Raw genomic sequence first — 21337 nt, 5'->3', positions numbered from 1 at the left:
ACACTTAAATTAAAAAAGCCAGGAACACAAGACAAATACCACATGATCTGATTTATATGTGAAATCTAAGAAACATAAACTCAGAAGTAGAAAATAAAATTGTGTTTACCAGAGGTTGGGAGGAGGGAGGGAGAGGATGGAGAGTTGTTGATTAAAGGGTACAGAGTTTTACACAGCCATAAAGAATGAGAAACTAGAGATATTTATAGCTAAATGGATGCACATTGAGGCCATACTCTTAAGTGAAATAAATAGGACACACATGTGTAAATACTGAATAGCTTCTCTGGTGTGAGAAAGTGTAAAGAAGGATCAAAATGTATAACAGATAATGTGAAATAGGAGAAAAAGGTCAAAAGGGAAAGGGGAAGTGGGAGGGGAAGGGAAAAGGAAATAAAGGAAAGGAATAAGTATGAGAAAAGAAAAAAATGGAAACAAAGTCTTTGTAAATAGGAAGGTGTGGAGGGGGTGAAGGGAGGGCAGGGGAATGGGGAAAAAAATAAAAATCAAGATATATCATATAAAGGTACAAATTCCCAGTGATGAATATCATCTATTGTATACCTAAAATGTACCAATGAACTTAATGAATAAAAAAGGGTACAGAGTTTCAGAAAGATAGGAGGAATTAATTTTGGGATCTATAGCATAGCAGAGTGACTATAATCAATGAAAATGTATTTTATGTTTCATAATAACTAAGAAATTAAATTTCAAATGCCTCACCATAAAAAATGCAGTAAGCCAGGTGATGGATGTATTAATTTCATTTAATCATGTCACTATATATATAAATATCACATTATACCTCATAAATATATACAGTTATGATTTGTCACTTTAAAATAATATTAATTTTTTAAAATCCACTAAATTGAGTTCATGGTCCATCAATGGGTTATGATCCAATGTCCAAAGCCACTAGTACACAGCACCTGATCTCAGTTATATACAATTTTGTCAGTTTTCCTAATCCATTTACACATAGAAGTTACATGACTTGGAGACAGAGAAGTAAGGAGGCTGCATTATAAGCATAAGAGTTGGCACATTCTAGGATAATGGTACGAGAACTGTATAAAGACAGACACTAGGCTGGATGAGAACAACAGAAGTCAAATGCAAACAAATGGAAAGGCCCAGAAACTGGAGGTCTCTGTACAAAGAGTAGACCAGATGGGTAGAAAAGAGCAAACCAGTCAGGCATCGGGAGCTGCCTGATCACCTGACTGAGAGTATGGCAAGGATAAAAATAAGACAAGACAGGGCCAGGGATTTACCTCAGTGCCACTGCACCTGCCTAGCAAGCACAAGGTCCTGAGTTTGTTCCCTGGTACCAAAAAAAAAAAAAAATAACACAATTTTAAGAATAATACAAGACAAAGACAGAGGATTGTTTCTACAGGGGTCTGGGATGGCCTAAGCTCTCCAAAGCTAAAACCACGAGGCTCTGAATTTGCCAGTATTTATTAATCAAACAACATTGCAGTGGGCATAAAGGCAAATGCAGGGAACCACAGGGGCTAAGGTACTGATGAGAGTTAGGCTTGTGATGCATTCCTGCAAGAGACAGGTCATAATTAACAAGTTATCTGTGTTTTCTTTAGCTAACATTTGTTCTGGGAGAGTGGCTACATAAGAAGTCCTAAGCTGCAGTGTTTTATTACTATTAGAGGCACCACAATATCACTGACCATCAAGGCCTCAACTGTGACCATTGGTATAGGAATTCTGCTTCCCTGTGCCAACTGAAGGTTCTTCTAGCAAGTCACATAGGCCCAGTACAGACTCATAACTTAATCAATAACTAATTCATAAGCCAATTCAATAATATTTTATAGCCTGCTTAGCATGGTTTCAAGCTGGCCCCCTGCAGCCAGGCATGGTGGCATATTCCAGTAATCCCAGCATTCTGGGAGGCTGAGGCACATGATCACAAGTTTAAGCCCAGCCTGGGAAACTGAGCAACTTAGCCAAGACTCTGTCTCAAAATAAAAATTTTTTTAAAAGGACTGGGGATATAACTCAATGCCAAGGCCCTGGGTTCAATCCTCAGTGCCACTGCTATAGAGAGAGAGAACAAAACGGCTTACAACTAGTTCTTGGATTTAAAAGATTCAGAGTCAGAGTGTTTCTGGGTGATGACAAGGCCCTGGTTTAATCTTGGGATTCTGGATGACTCATGGAGGTAGATCGCAAGGACTGAGAAATCAGAAAAAGAAGGTCATAAGGTGTTTATTGCAAGCCTAGGCATGTGCAGGTTGTGTCTATGTTAGTTGGTAGAAAAAACTAAAAGCTCAAAGCAGATATTAGAAACATCATGTCAGCTCTGTCCAATAGAACTTTCTCCAAAGATGTGAATGTTTTATATCTGCCTTAGCCAATAGAGCATCCGCTAGCCAGCTGGCTATTTACATTTAGAATATGACTAGTGTGGCTGAGAAACTGAAATTTTAATTTTATTTATTTCAATTAATTGAAATAGCTACCTATAGCTAATGGCTATAATAACAGGCAATATAGTTCTAGACAAATAACTATTAGGAAGATATATAGTCAACTAAAAGTATCACAATAAATGGTTCTAAAATACCAGGGACTTGTTGATACCATTTACTTTAATGGAAGAAGGCAACACAACTTGTTTATTTTACTTAACAGAATTTTAAGCATGGAGAAATGTCTTTTAAAGACCCAGATTCTAACTGGGGGGAAACTCAGATGATTCCCTGAACATCTAAAGCTTTACCATTCTGTACATATTATCAATTTTTATGGGGTCATGAGTATCCTATATTCAAAGTAGAAAGGGTTTGTCTTTAGGCAAAGTCTCTACATTTTATGGAAATAGCTAAAGGAGACATTTTCTTCTTTGGATGCTTAAATTTTGGATTTAATCACTATGCTTCCTATGAATGTACATTCCACACTCTCCCCCAACTTTTTCTGGCCTAACATCTATTTCCCATGCTTCTGGTGTCATATAACATTGCATACAAAAGCAGCTTCTTCCAGAAATTGAACTTACTCAAATCTTAGAGTTCTGTATTTAATCAGAAGACTTCTTTGATAGCAATGTTCTTTGCATCTATTTAATTCACTTGCTCCCTCTCAGGGTTCCACTCTGTCGAGTGTGTGATCAGATGAGAAAAACTATGCCTACAAGAATAGAATTCACAAAAGGTCACTTATAAAATTTGTACTAATTTTCAGCCTGTATGCCTTGACATTTACTAGGACTATACCATTTAAGAAATAAACCTCACAATAAATCATAGCCAGAACCATGGATTTACAAAGTCACTTCCTTCCCTAACACTTAATGAAGTTTAACATTGAATTCTTTTTAATGCCATACCCAGCAACTTGACTATTACTGGTGACCTTCATTCTCCACCTCCTCCCCAGGCCAGCCCAAGTTTTAGTCATTTGGCTATTAATTACTGAAATAGTAAGAAAGAAGAAAGGCAGGAATTTCAAGTTCATTAACAGTGTACTTAGTAGTCTGAACAACTTAAAAATTTTTGATAGTACTTAGAGGATGGAGCTGTTTGATACATAGATGATAAGTAGTGTTTTGCAGAATAAATGATTTTTATTTATCTCATTACTTTTGCTTTGTCCACTATGCATGCCTCTTCCACCACCCAAGAAATCCAAATTTTTTTTTTGGTACCGGGGATTGAACTTGGGACTTTGCACTTGTGAAGCAGGCGGCAGAACCACTGAGCTAAATCCCTCAAAGAAATCCAAATTTATTCTTTCCCTTTTCTTGATACTCAATCCCTGGATACTGCTTCTTACCTTAGTCCTTTGCATCTAGACATTGTCCCAACACAATCCCTTTTCATTCTAATTCAAAGAAGATGAAGTAGTAGAGAGAGACAAAGGAAACAGAAAACTCAGTTTCATAATGTTTGGACTGCAGCCTTACAAATATTCTAAAATTTCCAGGAGACATGTTTCAAAATTCCAGTTCTGCAGGGAAGAAGTAATGCTTGGAATATTGCAAAGGAAATAAATATTGAAAATGTGTGAAGAACATAACTGCTAGCATTTATTGAGCACTTACTCTCCATCAGCTACTGTTCTAAATAATTTTAATTTTAATTTATACATGGTCCTGATATTTAATAAAACAAGTCTCCCATCTTGCTTTTCTACAAGAGTTCAAAAAGTATCATGGCTATTTCTGGTTCATGGCTCTTTCAAATAAATTTTAGAATCAGTTTTTTCATACTACCAAAAAAGGCAAAAATTCTGTTGAGCTTTTCATTGGAATTGAATTGAAATTATAGATCACTGAGAAAAAAATAAATGTCTCATGACATGGAGTCTTTGTATATAGCAACATGGTATATCTCTCCAGTTAGATCTTGGAAATCTTTCTATAAAGTTTTACAATTTACTTCAAAAAGAGCATATATGTACATCTTTTGGTAGATTTATTCATAAGTGCCATATTTCTGTTACATTTTTTATTTTTTGAAGCAAATAGTTTATCTAATAATATTCTACCCAATCACATTCTTAGTAATTTTTTAAGAAATGAATAGATACTTTCAGATTTCTGGGTAAGCAATCATATTATCTGCAAATGATGACAACTTTGCTTCTTACATTACTGGAAGTCCAACAATAAAATGTGGATGAGAATGGATGATAGTGGGTGTTCTTTTATTTTCTAGTCTTAAAAAGATGCTGATGAGCATGGCAGCCTGCACCTTCAGTACCAGCTACTCAGGAGGCTGATTCGAAAAGATCCCTTGGAATCAGGAGTTCAGGAATAGGCTGGGTGACAAAGTAAGATCCTGATTCAAAGGAAATAAGAAGGAAGAGAGAGAGGAAAAGAGGACAGGAGAACAGGGAGGGAGGGAAACACAATCCCTAGCATTATAAAAAAAATCTTTTCTAAGATTTCACCATAAAGAATAATGCTGATTATAGATTTTGGCTTCATCTTATTTTAAATACCCTTTATCTGATTAAGGAAATGTCAATCAATATTTGTTTTGAATTTGTCATATGTTTTCTGCTGATTCCTCATGCAAGCTTGAAACTTGGTTTGCCCAACTCACCTAATCAGTTACTCTACCTTCATCATTTTTGGCTGCTATTGTCTCCTCACTTGTTCTTATAGGTTTATGTCATTTTTTTCCTTTTTTTAATCATATGTTTTTCATGCACAACATATTTTCAAATATATATAGGTTATGGAATGGCTAAATCTAGCCAGTTAACTTATGTATTACCCCACTTGATTATTATTTTGTGGTGAGAACTCTCAAAATCTACTCTCAGTATTTTTAAAGAATATAATACATTGTAATTATCTATAGTCATCATATTGTACAATAGAGTTCTTAAGCTTATTCCTCATAGCTGAAATTTTACATCCTTTGACCAACGTCTCGTAACCTCCTCCTCATACCACCCTAGTACCACCATTCTACTCTCTTCTATGAGTTCAACTTTTTACATTTTACATATAAATGAGACCATTCCATATTTGTCTTTTTGTACCTGGCATATTTCATTTACTAAAATTAGTTCCAGGCTCATCTATGTTGTCTCACAAAAAATAGTATTTGTTTCTTTGTATGGCTGAATATGTAAATGTTTTATATTTTCTTTATCCATTATGTAAATGTTCCATATTTTCTTTATCCACTCATCCACTAATGGACCTTTAGGTTGACTCCACATCTTGGCTTTTCTGAATAATACTGCAATGAACACGAGAGGGCAGACACGTCTTTGGTATTTCTTTTCTTTTAGATACATACCTAGTAGTGGGTTGATCATATGGTAGCTCTATTTCTTATTTTTTGATGAGCCTCCATACTGTTTTGTGGTGGCTGTACTAATTTACATTCCCACCAACTGTATGCAACATTTCTCTTTTTTCCACAGTCTCACCAGTACTTGTCTTTCATATTTTTATCATAGGTATTCTAACAGATATAAGGTAATATCTAAATATGATTTTGATTTGCCTTTCCCCAAATACTGTATTATTGATGTGAAACATCACCTATTGCCATTTGTATGTCTTCTTCAGAGAAATATCTATTCAGGCCCTTGGCTCATTCTTGATCAGGTTATTTGTTTTCTTGCTATTGAGTTACAGGAGTTCCTTAGATATTTTGAATATTGTCCCCCTTATCAGAGGAAAAATTTACAAATATATTCTTCCATTTGACAGATTGTCCCTTCACTCTGACGATTGTTTGCTTGGCTATGTAAAACTTTTTTTTAGTTTGACATAATCCCATTTGTCTGTTTTTCAGTTCAGTTGCCCAAATTTTGGGGATCATATGCAAAAAGAAAAAAGTCATTGCCCAGACCAACATCATGGAGCTTTTCTCCCATGGTTTCTTCTATGAGTTTTACAGTCTCCAGTCTTACAGTTAAGTCTTTAGTGCATTCTGAATTGATGTTTTTAATGGTTTGAGATAAGGATCCAATTTTATTCTTCTGAACATACACATCCAGGTTTCCTATCACCCTTTATTGAAAACACTCTGCTTTCTTCATTGTGTGTTCTTGGCATCTTTGTCAAAAATCAGTTGGCTGCAAATATTTGGATATATTTCTAGGTTCTCTATTCTGTTAAATTGCCCTGTGTGTCTATATTTATGCTATTTTGATTACTATAGCTTTCTATTGTACTTTGAAATCAGAGCATGTAACTCCTCTAGCTTTGTCACTTTTGCTCAAGATAGCTTAGGCTACTTGAGGTCTCTTGTGATGCCATTCAAATTTTAGGATTGTTTTTATTCTTTGTATGATAACTGAAAATGAAATTTTTGATAGGGATTTCATTGAATCTGTAGATTTATTTGGGTAGGATGGACATTTTTCAATATTAATTCTTCCAATCCATGAACATGGGATAGATTTCTATTTAGTTGTGCTTCCTAACACTTCTTTCATAAATATTTACAGATTTCAATGTAAAAATCTTTCACCTACTTCCACAAATTTAGTTCTAAATATTTTATTCTTTTGTAACTATTATAAATGGGATTTAAAGGTTTTTTTCTGTTAATTTGCTGTTAGTGTATAGAAATTATAATTTTAAATGTTGATTTTCACCCTAAAACTTTATTTGATTCATTTATTAGTTCTAATGGTTTTTTGATGGAGTGTTTAGGGTATTTGATTTATAATATCATATTGTCTGCAAAAAAGGACAATTTAGCATTCTTTCCAATTTGGATACCTTTTATTTCTTCCTCTCTCCTGCTTTGTTTCATACCTCCAGTACTACATTGAATCCAAGTGGCAAGAGTGAGCACCCTTGTCTTGTTCCAAATATTGGGGGAAATTTTTTTCCAAGATAAAAATCAACATTTAAAAAATCAATAGCTTTTCTACATACCAATAACTAACTATGTAGGAAAAAAAGAAGGAAACAATTCCACTCACAATAGCTTCAAAAAGAGTAAAATACCTACGGATCAACCTAACCAAAGATGTGAAAGACTTTTACAATGAAAATAATAGAACACTGAAGAAAGAGATTGAAGAAGACACTAGAATATGGAAAGGCCTCCCATGTTCATGGATCAGCAGAGTTAATGTTATTAAAATGGCCATATTGCTAAAAATGAAGTACAAATTCAATGCATTCCCCATCAAAATTCCAATGACATTCTTCACAGAACTAGAAAAAACAGTCCTAAAATGTATATGGAAACCCAAAAGACCCAAAACATCCAAAGGAATCCCAGGAAGAAAGAGGAGGGATAGAAGCATTGTAATAACCAAATTCAAATTATACGACAAAGCAATAGAAACAAAAACAGGATAGTACTGCCACAAAAACAGACACATAGACTAATGGAATAGAATAGAGGACACAGAAACAAATCCACATAACTACAGCCATAGTTCTTGACAAAGGAGTCAAAAATATATGTTGGAGCAGACAGCCTCTCTAAAAATTTGTTCTGGGAACACTGGATATCCAAATGTAGAAAACTAAAACTAGTTTCTTATCTCTCACCATGTACAAAAATTAATTCAAAATGGATCAAAAACTGGGTATAAGACATAAAACTTTGAAACTTATAGAAAAAGAAAGAAACATAGGAGAAACACTTGAAGCCACAGGCAAAGACTTTCTGAATAGGATTCCAACAGCACAGGAAATTGCAACAAGAATTGACAAATAGGACTATATCAAATTAAGACTACTGCACAACAAGAGAAATAGCTAGCTAGAAGAATGAAGAGACAACCTATAGAATAGAAATAAAATTTTTCCAGCTACTCTTATGATGGAGGAGGATCAATATCAAGATATGTAAAGAACTCAAAAAACAGCAAATATCAAACAGGCCAATCAGTACATGGGCAAATGAATTAAACAGACACTTCTCAAAAAAAATCACAAATGCACAATAAGAATATAGGGGAAAAAAAGGTTTAACAGCTTTAGCTATTAGGGAAATGCAAATCAAAACTACATTGATACTCCATTTCATCCCAGTCAGAATGGCTATCATTAAGAATATTTAAAAAAACAATAAATCCCCTAAAGATGCAAGGAGGAAAAACCCTTTCCACACTGCTGGTGGGAATGTAAATAACCACAGGCCCTATGGAAATCAGCATGGAAGTTCCTCAAAAAACTGAAAATAAAGCTACCATTTGATATAACCACACCACTCTTTGGTATATACCTCAAGAAATTAAAGCCATCGTACTGTAACAGGGATAACTGCATACTCATGTTTAATTGTGCCACAATTCACAACAGTCAAGATATGAAACCAGCCTTAGGTATCCACCAATGGATGAATGGATAAAGAATATTAAACGGAGCATTATTCAGCCTTAAAAATAACAAAATTTTGTCATTTTCAGGAAAATGGATGGATCTTGAGACCATCATGTTGAGCAAAATAAGTGAGACTCAAATATCTCATGTTCTCCCTAATATGTGGGATCTAAAAAAGATGCCATGAAAATAGAAGGAAGACTATTAGACAAGAAGAAGGGAACAAAGGTGATGAAGAGGGAAGTATAAGGTAGAATAACAAGGAGGATGGATATAATCAAAATATATACACTGAAACCCGATATCTTGTAAAATTGATACTAATTTTTTTAAATGGAAACTTTTTCCCATTGAATATGATGTTAGCTGTTGTCTGTTGTGTTTAGAGTATTGAAATACATTACTTCTATACCTCATTTGAGAGCTTTTATAATGAAAGGATGTTGAATTTTGTCAATTTTTTCCTGTATCTATTGAAATGATCAAACAGTTTTTGCCCTTCATTTTTGTTAATGTAGTATATCATATGTGGCTGATTTGCACATGTCGAACCCTATTTGCATTTCTGAGATAAAACCCACTTGATCATGGTGAAATTATACTTTTAACATGCTGTTGAATTTTGTTTGCTAGGGTTCTCAAGGTATTTGCATGCATGTTTATCAAAGATATTGGCCTGTAGTTTTTCTTTGTATGGTGGGTTCGGAAGTATTCCATCCTCTTCAATTTTTTTGAATATTTTGAGAAGGATTGGTATTAGTTATTTTTTAAATGCCTCCTGCAATTCAGCACTGAAGCCATCAAGTCCTGTGTTTTTCTTAGATGGGAGATTTTGTTATTGATTCAGTGTCCTTATTGTTTTATTTCATTCTGTTTAGATTTTTTATCTCTTCATGATTCAGTCTTCTTTTTATAATTTTTATTTTTATTAGTACATGTTTGGTATACACAATGATTACATTCATTTTGGGGAGTTGGTACATGTACATAATACATCTTTTTTTCATCCCCTTCCCCTTTCCTTGCTTCCCACTCCCTCAATCTCTTAGTCCCCTTCCCTTTTGCAAAAGATCTATCTTCCTATTTCCTATTATCTAACTTTTATTTTACTTTTTCATTCATTTATATTTTGGATTCTCATATAAGAGAAATCATGTGATATTTAAGCTTGTGTGTTTGATTTATTTCACTTGACATACAGTCTCAAGGTGCATCCATTTTCCTACAAGTGATTTGTTTATTCTTTGTGGCAGGGTAGTACTCCATTGTGTATAAATTTCACATTTTCTTTATCCATTCATCTGTTGAAAGATATATACAGCACTTCTAATATTTAGCTAATTGAATTGTACTGCTATAAACATGATTATGCATGTATCACTATAATATGTTATCTTTAACTCTTTTGAGAAGATACCTAGAAGGGAAACACTTGAGTTAAATAGAATTTCTAGTGATTTCATCTTGATAAGTTCTGAAGTCTAGGAATTTACCCATTTCATCTAGATTATACAGTTAGCTGGATAACTGTTCATAACAGTATCTTATGATCCTTTGTATTTCTACTACATCAGTTATAATGTCTTCTTTTTCACTTCTAATCTTGAATCTTGTCTTTTTTTTTAGTCTAGCTAAAAGTTTGTCAATTATGGTTACCTTTTCAAAAAAACAATTCCTACTTTTGTTGATATTTTCCTTTTTTTTCTAGTCTCTAATATATTTCTTCTCTGATCATTATTTTATCTTTCCACTAACTTTGAGCTTGTTTTCTCTTCTGTTTCTTTGAGATACAACATTAGGTTGTTTGGGATCTTTCTTCTTAATATAGGCATTTATTGCTCTAAATTTCCCTCTTAGAACTGTTTTTGCTACATGCCAAATGTTTTAGTATGTTGGTGTCCATTTGCATTTGCCTCAAGACATTTTTTAATTTCCTTTTATTCATTGGCCCCACTGATTATTTAGGAACATGTAGTTTAGTTTTAATGTCCTTGGAAATTTTTCAAAGTTCCTCCTGCTAATGATTTCTAGCTGCATATCGTTGTGGTAAAAAAAAAAAAAAAAAAAAAAAAACCAACTTGATATTATTTCAATCTTTCTGATCTGTTAAAACTTGTTTTGTGGCCTAACATGTGATCTATCCTGGAAAGTATTCCATGTATACTTGAGAAGAATATGTATCCTACTATGCATATAGAATATTCTGTATACATCTGTTGGGTCCACTGAGTCTGAAATGCAATTTAAATCTGATGTTTCCTTATTAATGTCTGTCTGGTCAATCCGTTACTGAAAGTGGGATACTGAAGTCCCCAGTTATTGTTGTATTGCGGTCTCTCCCCTCAGGTCTATCAATATTTGCTTTACATATTTAGATGCTCTGATGTTGGATGCATATATTTTTATAAATATTGCATGCTCTTGTTGAATTTATCTCTTTATCATTATATAATGACCTTCTTTGTCTTGTTTTTAGTTCTGTTTTTATCAAGTATAGGTAGCATTGTGGTCATCTGTCTTCCTTTTGCATGGAATATCTTTTTCCATCCCTTCACTTTCACTCTATATATGTTTTAAAGGTAAAGCGGGTTTCTTGTAGGTAGCACATAGTAGAATTTTTTCTTAAAATCTATTCAGGAGCCAGGTGTGGTGGTGCAGGCCTGTAATCACACTCAGCATTTGGGAGGCTGAGGCAGGAGGATTGCCATGAGTTTGAGGACAGCCTGGGCTACATAGTTAGTTTGAGGCCAGCTTGAACTGCATAGCAAGCCCCTGTGTCAAAAGAAAACAAACAAAAAATCATTCAGCCACTCTGTCCTTTTATTGGAGGATTTGATCTGTTTACATTCAAGATGATTTTGATATGTAAGGACTTCCTACTGTCACATTGTCAATTGTTTTCTGCGCCATTTATAGATCTGTTCCTTTCTCTCTCTCTTGCTGTCTTCCTTAGTAAATAAATGATTTTTCGCTATTGCTACTAGTTGATTCCTTACCTTTTACTTTTTGTGTATCTACCATAGCATTTTGCTTTCTTGTTATTCTGAGACTTGCAAAACAACCATCTTAAAGTCATAATGGGTTTTTTTAGGTGATAACAACTTAACTTTGGTTACTAAAATACAGTGCTAGAGGTGTAGCTCAGTGGTACAGCATTTGCCTAGTGCACATGAGGTCCTGAGGTCAATGCTCCGCACTGCAAAATTTAAAGAAAAAAAACTACATTTTTATTGTATTCTCCCCAGTTTGAATTTTTGTTCTTGTAGTTTACATCTTTTTATATTATACATCTCTTAACAAATTATCATAGCTATCATTTTAATATTTTTTCTTTTAATCTCCATCCTAAAGATACAAATGATTTACATACTTCCATTACAGTATTACAGAAGTCTGAATTTAACTGTGTACTTGCTTTTACAAGTGAGCTTTATGCTTTCATATGTTTTTGTATTACTAATTAGCATCCTTTTCTTTCAGCCTGAAGAATTCCCTTTGGCTTTCTTGTAAAACAGGTCTAGTGGCGATGCACTCCCTCAGCTTTTGTTTGTCTGGGAAAGGTTTCTCTCTTTCATTTCTTAAGGACATGAGTTTATATCTTATAAAAGCATCCATTTCTTATAATTTTTGTGACTTGGAGATAGACAGAAAATAAGTGCATACATACAATCTATAATCTTTAACTGGACTTTCTCCACCCTTAAAACTTTTCCTTTACATTTAAATTTAATTCTAATGAATAACAATAACCCTCTAGAAAATCCTTACTAACTTACATGTTTTTTCCACCCCTCCCAATTTATATGCTAATGTTATCTGTAATTTAATTCTAATCTTTAATTTCCACAAATGAGGTCTGATTATATTACATAGGTAAGATTTGCTAATTATCAATTTCTTTGCTCAGCAGACCTTCTTCTATATTGTACCTTACTTCTGGAAGTATTTTTCTTATTCCTTTAGAACAGCAATCTCAAACGATAGTTGATGGACCAATAGGGTCCCTAAGACCCTTTCAGGAATCTACAAGGCCAAAACTACTTTCATAATAATACCAAGATGTTATTTGTCTTTTTCACTACACTGACACATACCTTGATGGTGCAAATGTAATGGTGAATATAACTTCTGGTGTCTTTGCATAAATCAAGGAAGTGGTACCAAATGATGGTAGTAATCATTTTTCCCTACTGCACATTCACAGTAAATTTTTAAAATGTCAGTTTCACTTAACAATACACTTGATAAAGCAGGGAAATATTAATTTTATTAAATCTTGACCTCTGAGCAATGACTTTTTAATATTCTCTGTAATCAAACGGGAAGTACAAAAAGCACTTCTGTTGCATACTGATGCATGATGGTTGTCTCAAGGAAAAACACTTGTTTGATTGAGTTGTAAGCTGACGTAACCAGTTTTTTCATGGAACACCATCTTTACTTGAAAGAGTGACTGACAGATGAACTATGCCTATTCAGACTTGGATAATTGGCAGACATTTTCTCAAAATCAAATGAATTGAGCCTGTTACTTCAAGGACAACAACTAACAGAATTTGTTGCCAATGAAAAAAATCAAGTTTTCAAGCAAAAATTAGAATTTTAGAAAACTTGTATTTACCACCATGCATTCAACAGCTTTCTAATACAGTACTTGGACTTTTCTAATGAGATCAGTCAGTGGTGATGTTAACACATGTAATTTTTCTCTCAATGTCTAAAAGATCTGTATAACTTAATGAAACAATATTTTCAAAAAAGAAAAATATAATTGTTGAAATTTTAAATAATAATGGGTTGGTTAAGCAATAAACAATTGAAGAGAAAATTATTTATAGATGGATTTTAAAAATTTTCCATATTGCAGCCCAAAATACAAGGACTTAGAAAATACAAAAGAGAATTTATCACCAGCAAGCCTGATTCCATTTTGATAACCTATTGGATTTCTTTTATATGTGTATTTTGGACAGTTCCATTGCTGTCTCACTTCTGACACCTCGGTATTTCTTTAAGAATTTTATATAGTCTCTTTTAATATTCTAACATTTGATAATTCCAAAATCTAAATTCACTAAGGCTCTAAATCCTTTGTATATTGTTTCTTTCTGTACTCATCATGGCGAGACAGAGGCTTTTTCTTCAGTCATTTGGGTTTTCTTTGGTTTTGAGTTTCTATTTGGTAGATCTTATTTTTCAGGAATCCTGGGAGGCTACTTGAGGTTGCCTTCCTCCAAAATGGGTTTTCCTTTGCTTCTGCCAAGGGTGGGAGCTCTAGATCCAGAGCTGCCTTATCTCCCCCTTCCATACTCTATTCACTTTCCTTACATCAAGCCCAAAGCTTACTCTTCGGATCAAATTTGCTTACTAATCACTGAATCTGTTTTCCAGATTTAAACAAAATCTTTTTTCCAACAAAATCTTTAACCCTCTTGAACATTTCTGATTGCCTACAAACCTAGCATTATACTTAAAATTGTAGTGTTACTCAAGCAAATACCATAATGTAATCAAAACACAACTTTATTTTTGCCTCCCTCTGTTCCATTATATTTTATTTAGTCTGGGAAATGTTTATTTGAGCATGGGTGAAAAACAGTTTTGCCTCAGGAACTAGAATGTCGAATTGTGGATAATAATTAAAACCCTGGGCTTGACTTAGTAGTAAATTTCCTCCTCCTCCTCCTCCTCCTCCTCCTCCTCCTCCTCCTCCTCCTCCTCCCCCCTCTCCTTTTCTTCCTACTCCTCCTCCTCTCAATCCTTCTCCTCCTCCCTCTCCCAGTTCAGTTCAGCTTCAAGGTGAAACCCTACAGAGAGAAAGAGGGGCTGTTTGGCTCCTTCCCTAATGCACTACCACAGGTTTTTCTTCTTGCTCTTCCTTTTCCCTTTCCTCAGCTGATGTTTTGATGTCCTTAGGGTCAAAGGAGGAAGTTAGCAAAAGGAAAGGGACAAAACAGTCTTACATGAATTAACATCCTCATGATTTGAGGGCAATGAGTACATCAAAGGTTATTATTATTAGACATCTTTCTCCTGCAACTTCTAGCCCCAGGTAAGTGCACTGATAACTATGTTATCCTTTATGATTCCTCAGTCTTTGTACACCAGGGGTACCTAGTCAACCTCTATCTCCTGAGCTGTTTCTCCTCCCAGTTTGCAGGCTCAAAGAGAATCCCAATGGTTCTTCATTCTCCCAGGAGCATACATACAGTCTTTTTGAAACAGTGAAACAGGATTTGTAAACACACACACACACACACCTATGCCAAGCCCTTCCCACATCTGCCAAGAGAGTGGTTAGTCAGTTTCTTCTCTTGTCTTCTAGACTTCCAACATCAAAGTCAAATCCCATTCCACACACATCAGAATTCTGCAGGTGCCACAGAAGTTCTTCTCAGTAGACTTTTTATGAGAAGTATCTCCCCACATGGAGGGATAAGTGAAATTTACAGCACTCTTTTTCTCCAAAGAGATCCTCCCTACTAAATATGTTTCCTCTTTCCTTGCACTGACTGTTCTCTGTGTCATTGACCTACTAGGTCATGGAGCTGTCAGAATTTTCACGTTCTCTCTAGTAGCTATCTTATTGGTGTTTCAGACAAAATTCAGGGGAAGAAATTCACTTCAAGATCCTGTTACTCACTGTAAGTTTGTTTTGTCCAAGCTCTGGCTGTATATTGAGTTTACCATACTAGAGGAAGCAAGGGCCTGTTCTAATAAACTTAATGTGAATTAACTCATTTAAATTTCATAAGTATCTGCTAAAATGACTTAAAAATAAGGCTGCACTATTTTGTTCATACACTGAGGACCTAGGGCTATGAGGAATAATGTAGATACACCCATAAATCAATGTCACTTCTGGAGAATAATTATTAAATACACTACAGTGAAGGCCTGGCTTCTTCATTATGTATTGTGTTTCATGTACCACATTACATGAGTATGTCCAAGCCCACTTTTAGCTCATTTGGATGCACATGAGGCTATTTTTCCCTCCAGATACACATTGTATAATTATTTTCCGCTCTGGTAAGTGAATAGCTTAATTAGCACCTTAATTTGATTTTAAAGACTGAAAAATATAAGTAATAGTGCATTCCCTGTAGAAAAAAATTCTAAATAATCACACTTTGTGTCTAGTGCTGAAATGTGCCAACTGTACAATTTTCATACAAAAATAGAAAAAAACAACATCTACTAAAAGCTATTTTAGGCAATTAGGAGGAATTCTCTTGTTTACATTAGAGAAAAAAAAGGACAAAAGTAACTGAACACATGCCAGAATAATTAGCTGCTCTTGGCTCATTTAAATTATGTGCACACTGCCATTTTAATGCATTTTTTTAAACAACCACTTGCAATCCTATTTTATCCTTGGAAGAAAATTAACAGCTTTCCACTAGGTATGACTAGTAAAACCGGATTCATTTTTTGTTTTCTTGGAAAACACAAACCTTCCTGGCTTTATAAGCCCACTTTCAATAATAATTTAAAACATAAAATAATAATCATCATATTTTCCAGATGGTCTACATTTGTGCATGAAAGCCAGAGGCATTCTTTTATGTAAGATAATTCCTCTAAGAATATGCTATTTTTTATGCTTGCCATATAACATGTTGCTTCTAAGAACCATCTAATATTAATAATACATAAAAGGATTAAGACTGATTTCCAGGGTTTTTTCTTCAGAAAAATACTCAAATAACTACCTCAAAATAAATTCAGGGCATAAATTTTGCACATTTTCTTCCAAATGTAAGGTCCCTGATGATTAGTCACAAAGTAGTGATTAGCAAGAAGTGGGTGTATAAGTATGTTGCATGAGATCAAAACAGATTTTAAAAGATAGCTATTTCTCTTTTTGAAGACATAAATGCAGAAAATTTGGTCATAAGAACAGCAGAGCTTTTGATCTGAAAGCTATAGTCCAGGCCAATAAAAGCCTTATCATTCAAATGTTACAACATACACAGGTTGGCTATGTCTCAAGATATGCCTCAGTCAGACTTTAGAATATGTGGAAAGCATAAATACAACCTGTCCACTGTTACCCTGTGTACAGTCTGCTCTGGCCCCTAAATAGATGCTCTGTGAGGATGCAAAAATACCTATGACAAGTTACAGAGGTTTCCAGTCTACTGAGAGACTTCACTGATGCACAGGTAATTATTATGTCAGCTAAGGAGTCAGAAAATCCCTAAAAGAGAATCAAAGTGCTGAGGAAATTCATAGAAGGGAGAGATTGCCAGAGAAGTCTAATGCCACCCTCAACTAAATGGCCAAATAAGCTAGGGATGTGAATGGACCTTCAAAGGGGTCTTTTGGGGTAAAGTGAACATTTATCACAATCATTGGGCATAATACAACCTCTTCATAAACCATACAAAAATAACATAATCAAGGTATACTTATCTGCCCAAAAAGAGAAGATAGTGAGGCAAGATCAAAAAATATAACTGGGCTATCCAAAAAGACAAATGCAGAGACCTTGCTTGAGTAGCCTCACACATGATATTTTCCATTGAGCCTTTAACTAAATTCAAGCCTTATGATGTTTAGAAGGGATAATCAAGTCCCAGCAAATCCAGATGTGCAATGTAAGGAGCTGCTACATGAATGTGTTTGTGTACCCCAGAACATTTCTGTGCACTCCTTGAAATTGAGAAGGATGAACAACCAAACATAAGTTGAGATCTAGTGAAAAGAATAAACTACTGAATAGCACTAGCTCAGACCAAGTTTTCTCCCTTCCATTAGTATCTTTAATTCTTTCTTTGCTTTGAAAGAAAAATGACTAATCATAAAAGTACTATCTTTATATGTTGAGCCTTCTTCCCTTCATCGGATGATCTACAATCAAGCTACCATTGTGGAGATCATATACACCATCAATGTTCTTGAAATTATGCATCCATCACTTTTTAAAATATGCATACAGTGATAACATTCATATTATTTTATCACATTCTTGACAACAAAATAACATATAAAATATTCTCTTTAAAACTAATAATTTTTGCAAAAGTATAAAGATATGATTATATATTTTTAAATAGCTCTTTTAGCACATGTAACTACTAGCTTGTGAGATGATTTAATTTGACATGTGAAAATTAATCAACATTCTATCTTTGATCCATGCATGTAATTTCATTGATTTTAGTGGAATCTATCTTCAAAGGTCAAAGTAAAATTTCTCTATTATTATCTTTACCAATCCAGATACTATATTTATTACAAACGATATTTCATTTTCTACACTGACTTTTTGAAACTCAAAGTTCATACATTAAGTTTGATTGGCTTTGGTCTTTCCAGATGCAGAGTATGAAATAAATCATGAAAACTGTAATGTAAAATAGCCAAAATGAGGATTTATCTGAACTGATGACAGTAAACACTCCTGAATGTTTCCAAAGCAGATACAAACCTACTAAATAACCTGTTATGGAGCCAAAGACATCTGACTATCCCCCTCGCTGATTACCATTAATACTGATAGATTAATACATGTAAATCTTATATTTTTGTCCCAACCATCAAAATGATCTTTTATAAATTTCCTCTTAATTCCTCTCAAGAATTCACTATCACTTACCTGGACACTACCCTCTAGCCACAGTCCAACAATACAACATGAGACTTCATTAGATGTTTAACCACTGAAAAGAGTATTTCCCACTTCCCAAGCCAAAAGAGGTAATGAAAATATCAAGAAAATTAAACCGGATAACAGCTCTTTTCACGTAAGGTATCAGTTACAATTACTCAAATCCACAGCAAAACAAATTAAGTAGGGTGATACAGATTCAAAATGTCATAGAATCTTTTTTAATGTAATATACATAGATATTAATAAAGAAAATATAAAAACAGTTCTATGAAAATATAACTTTTCAAAACAAAGATAATTAGACAATAACAATGGGAAATACACTGTATATCATTATTTTAAAAGAATGTTTTCAGTGTCATAGAAGCTTTTTCATTATTTTTCTTCAGAAAATAACTACAAAATTTGATATTTCATTCAATATTTTCAAGTGAAAAAGAGCACAGAAGTTTATGCAGGAAAATTAGAAACATTTTATATTTCTTTTTGTTATTAAATCCTGCTTCAAACACAGTAACCTGCAATGTCGATTTCTATTTTGACACTAATTGACAGTCTTTCTAAATGGGTGACACCATGAATGCAATCTCCAAGAGCCCAAAGATACTGGAATCTGCTCACATCACCCAATTTTTTCCTATTAAAAGCATCTATTCCTTCTACAAAAACTAATTCAAAATGGATCATGCAATTTAATGTAAACATCAAATTATAAAACTCCAAGGGAAGAAAAGGAGAAAACTTTAAGCCTAGAGCTAGGCAAAAAGTTCTCAGATCTAACATGGAAAGCACAATCCATCCAAGAAAAACTGGATAAATTGAGCCTCATCAAATTTAGAACTTTTGCTTTGCAAAAGACGAGATGAAGAAGAGGAAAAGTAAGCTATAGACTGGAAGAAAATATCTACAAACTTTACATCTGACCCAAAAAATCAGTATCTACATATGAATTACCAAAGTTGAATGAAGAAGACCTAAAAATTCTAAACAATCCAATATCAACCAATGAAATTGAAAACATAATTAAAAACTTACCAACTAAGAAAAACCTGGGTTCTGATGGCTACACTGCTGAATTCTACAAGATATTTAGAGAGGAACTACTATGACTACTGTTTAAACTCTTCAATGAAATTGAAAGGGAAGCAATACTCTGGAATTCTTTCCTGGAAGCAAGCATCACCTTGATCCCCAAAGCAGAGAAAGACCCAACGGAAAAAGAGAACTATAAGCCAATCTCACTAATGAACATAGATGCAAAAATCCTTAAAAGATATTAACAAATAAAATGCAGAAGATCATCAAGAAGATCATACACCCTGACCAAGCGGAATTCATCCCAGGGATGCAGGGAGGGTTCAACATATGCAAATCAATCAATGCAATACCCTGTATCAATAGAGCCAAGGACAAAAACCATGTGATTATCTCCATAGATGCAGAAAAAGCATTTGACAAAATCCAACATGCATTTAGGATAACAACCCTGCAAAAAATTGGAATAGATGGTCTCTATCTCAAACTGATAGAAGCCATCTATGAAAAATCAACAGCCAATATCATACTAAATGGTCAAAAAGTGAAATCCTTCACACTAAAATCAGGAACAAGACAAGGATGTCCACTATCACCACTCTTGTTCAATATAGTTCTGGAAACATTAGCCACAGCAATTAGACAAGAAAAAGAAATAAAAGGAATAAAGATAGGTAATGAAGAAGTCAAATTGTCATTATTTGCAGATGACATGATACTCTATATAGAAGACCCCAAGAACTCCACCAAAAGTCTTCTAGACTTAATAACCAAATTCAGTCGAGTAGCTGGTTACAAGGTCAACACACAAAAATCAATAGCTTTCCTCTACACCAATGACAGACTCACTGAGAGAGAAATAGGGCAAATAATTCCTTTCACAATAGCATCCAAAACACTGAAATACCTAGGAATCATCCTAACAAAAGAAATCAAAGACCTCTTCTCTGAAAACTATGGCACTCTGAAAAGAGAGACTGAAGATGATATGAGAAAATGGACAGACATCCCCTGCTCCTGGATAGGAAGGATTAATATAGTGAAAATGGCCATACTTCCAAAACTGCTATATAGATTTAATCCAATTCCAATTGAGATCCCAGCAGCATACTTCACGGACTTAGAGAAAACAATACAAAATTCATTTGGAACAAGAAGAGACCTGGAATAGCAAAAGCAATTCTAGGTAACAGAGACATGGCAGGGGGTATCAAAATAGCCAACTTGAAACTATACTACAAAGCTACTGTGATAAAAACAGCATGGCACTGGCAAAGAAACAAACCTGAGGACCAGTGGAACAGAGTAGAAGATGCCAAAACAACGCCAGACACACTCAGTCATCTCATCTTCAATAAAGGAGCCAAACACTCTCACTGGAGGAAAGATAGCCTCTTTAATAAATGGTGCTGGAAAAATTCGATTTCATCTTGCCAGAGATTAAAACTAGACCTATATCTCTCACCATACACTAAACTAAAATAAAAATGAATTAAGCATCTAAATATTAAAATAGAAAAGCTGAATCTCCTGGAACAGAGGTTAGGTACAACTGTTGAAGACATTGGTATAGGAAAAGATTTTATGAACAAAACCTCAGTTGCCCATGAACTAGCATAAACAATCAACAAGTGGGATCTCTCCTTATCAAAAAGCTTCTGCACAGCAAGAGAAACTACCAACAGTGTGAAGAAACAACCCACAATGTGGGAAAAAATCTTCACCTGCTGTTCCTCAGACAAAGGTCTACTATCTAGAATCTATAATGAACTTAAAAAAAATCAGACCTCCCAAATTTAAAGACCCAGTCCAAAAATGGGCATCTGAAATGAACAGACATTTCTCAAAGAAGTAGAAATAGCAAATAAACATATGAAAAAATGTTCAACATCACT

Source organism: Heterocephalus glaber, unplaced genomic scaffold (assembly GCF_053883595.1).
Source record: "Heterocephalus glaber isolate CG9 unplaced genomic scaffold, H.glaber_assembly_v1.0 deba00000546, whole genome shotgun sequence".
In the NCBI taxonomy this organism is placed as follows: Eukaryota; Metazoa; Chordata; class Mammalia; order Rodentia; family Bathyergidae; genus Heterocephalus; species Heterocephalus glaber.
This window is presented reverse-complemented; position numbering follows the sequence as displayed.